Raw genomic sequence first — 3,071 nt, forward strand, 5'->3', positions numbered from 1 at the left:
AAAAAAAAAAAAAAAAAAAAAAAAAGATGTTTTCTTTATTTACATGTCATATAATATCTCCTTTCAATTTACTAAGTTCTTAAAGTTTACACCTTACAGCCTGGGTGCAGTGAGAATATCAGGCCATACTATATTTGCAGTTGTAAAATGCAGAATAGATTAGAACAAAACTGGAAAGCAATTTTAAATAACTCTGATCACTTAATTCTATTTTAAAACTTGTAATTGTTTTATTCTCCTTGGTCCAACAAAAGCACTATTTTTTTTTTTTTGTTTTGTTTTGTTTTGTTTTTGAGACAGGGTTTCTCTTTATAGCCCTGGCTGTCTTGGAACTCACTCTGTAGACCAGGCTGGCCTTGAACTCAGAAATCCGCCTGCCTCTGCCTCCCAAATGTTGGGATTAAAGGCTGCGCCACCACCACCCGGCCCAAAAGCACTATTTTCATTCCTGTACGGCTGAATTGCTTTGGTGCTTCTTGGTTTTGTTGAATAAATATGTCATTCTGTTGCCCTGCCTATCTCAGAACTCAGCATGTAGAGCAAGCCTGGACTTGCATGGAATCTACCTGCCTCTGCCTCTGTGAAATAAAAGCACTGTACCAACACAGCTGACGCAAAGATCCTCTTAGAATTACAGGATTTGATGACATTCCTTATGACTGCGCACATCTTTCAAGCGTAAGGATAATGCCTAGATCCTGTGCACTGTGCTTGACGTCAAAAAATTATAAGGGGGGTGGACGCGAGGAAACTGGGAAGGAAGATAACGTTTGAAATGTAAGTAAATAAAATAACCAATAAAAAAAAAAGAGTTACAGGTTCTGTTTTGTTTTGTTTTTTGTTTGTTTGTTTGTTTTCTATTCCCCCTTCCGTCTCCGGGAGGCGGCGGGACCTTGGCAGTACTCCCGAGTGGGCTCAACGCTCATCGAGGGGCTCGGCCCAGTAGAGTTGTATTTTTCTGGTCTGGGCTTCGCCAGCCCCTTCTCCGAGACCCTTCCCTTGGGAACCGTGGCCCGCAGCGCTTAGTTAGGACTGGATTGCTTGGCGCAAAAAGGTGGACAAGTCCTGTTTTCCAGAGAAGTTGACGTTTAACATTTTTGAAGGATCTAGAGCTTTTGTACTTGCAGACACGAATAAGGATGAAGAATTTGTAGAAGTGTTTAATAGATTAAAAACATTTGCTAACTTCCCAAGCAGCAGTCTTGTTTCATCAAGACGGGCCGCGCAGTGTTTCAGTTGTCAGGCAACAGGCAGTAGATAGATGGCAATATGGAGACTCAGCTGTTGGAAGACACAGGAGAATATCCCCAAATTGTAGATTTACGGTTTTTATTTTGAAAAGGGTGCCACACAGTCTACAAATCCTGGTTATCCAAAATGGCCAGTACAAATCTGAAAACTGTGTGGGAAACAGAAATCACTTTGCTCTTGACAGGTCGTCTGAGACTCATGCATATTATCTCTTGAGAACTGGACAGGTTGTAGATATTTCAGACACCGTGTAACAGAGGAACTCTGCCATGTCATTTCAGATCTGGCCAGACTGTGCCCGTTTAACCCCCAGAGTGTTAGCTTGTGCTGGCCTCTACCACACAGGGATTGATGATCAAGTGTAATGCTTTTGTTGTGGTGGAAAACTGAGAAATTGGGAACCCTGTGCTCATGCCTGGTCAGAATACAGGAGACACTTTCCCAATTGCTTCTTTGTTTTGGGACGGAATGTTAATGTTCGAAGTGAATCTGGTTTGAGTTCTGATAGGAATTTTCCAAATTTAACAAATTCTCTAAGAAATCCAACCATAGCAGAATATGAAGCATGGATCATCACTTTTGGAACATGGATATACTCAGTTAACAAAGAACAACTTGCAAGAGCTGGATTTTATGCTTTAGATGAAGGCAATAAAGTGAAGTGCTTTCACTGTGGAGGAGGGCTCACAGACTGGAAGCCAAGTGAAGACGCTTGGGTCTGCTAACTGGTATCCAGGGTATAAATATTTATTGGATGAGAAGGGGCAACCCATTTACTTGGGGAATCGGTAAGAAATGCTGAAAAAAAAACCAAAACACCATCACTAACTAAAAAAATCTATGATACCATCTTCCAGCATCCTATGGTACAAGAAGCTATACGAATGGGATTTGGCTCAAGGACATTAAGAAAACAATGGAAGAAAAAAGTCCAAACATCTGGGAGCAGCTATCTATCACTTGAGGTTCTGATTGCAGATCTTGTGAGTGCTCAGAAAGAGAATATGCAGGATGAATCAAGTCATACTTCATTGCAGAAAGGCATTAGTACTGAAGAACAGCTAAGGCACTTACAAGAGGAGAAGCTTTGTAAAATCTGTCTGGATAGAAATATTGCTGTAGTTTATGTTCCTTGTGGACGGACATCTAGTCACTTGTAAACAGTGTTCTGAAGCAGTTGACAAATGTCCCATGTGGTACACAGGCATTACAGTCAAATTTTATGTCTTAATCCAGCACCACAGTAGGCAAGTTATGTTCTTACTCTAATTGAATGTGTGATGTGAGTAAACTTTAACTAATCAGCATTTTTAAAAAAGATAATAATAAAAGAGTTCCCTTTGTTATGGTGACTCTTTACAACAACAGAGACCATGTGTGGTGTTTTTAATCTGATTGTCCCATGGAAAATAGCACTAGTGTGGCCTTTAGAGTAGGCGCAACCTTTTTGGAGGAATTGCTTCACTATGGGGGTAGGTTTTGAGGTCCTATGCTCATGCCTAGCCCAATGTGGAAGAGAACCTCCTCCTAGCTACCTGTGGATCAAAATGCAGAATGCTTGGCTCCTCCACCACTAAGTGTACCTGCACTATGCCATACTTCCCACCATGATGATAATGGGCTAAACCTCTGACACTTTAAGCCAGTCCTAATTAAATGTTTTATATGAGTTACCTAGGTTATGGTGTCTCCTCACAACAATGAAACCTAGCCAGGGCATCCTAACAAAGACTACAATACCCTGTTAGATACTGTAGATCTTTTTAAGAATCTCTTTATCATAGCCTGGACTCACTGATAAGGAATACCTGCTTACATGT

The 3,071-nt window shown here is 40.9% G+C and overlaps 1 pseudogene; it reads left to right on the forward strand.

The window, feature by feature from the left end:
• Window positions 1-2,498, forward strand: part of LOC116077435 — a 3,004-nt pseudogene extending 506 nt beyond the window's left edge.
• The last annotated feature ends 573 nt before the right edge of the window (window positions 2,499-3,071 follow it).

The sequence above is a fragment of the Mastomys coucha genome, unplaced genomic scaffold (assembly GCF_008632895.1).
Source record: "Mastomys coucha isolate ucsf_1 unplaced genomic scaffold, UCSF_Mcou_1 pScaffold5, whole genome shotgun sequence".
NCBI classification, from domain to species: domain Eukaryota; kingdom Metazoa; phylum Chordata; class Mammalia; order Rodentia; family Muridae; genus Mastomys; species Mastomys coucha.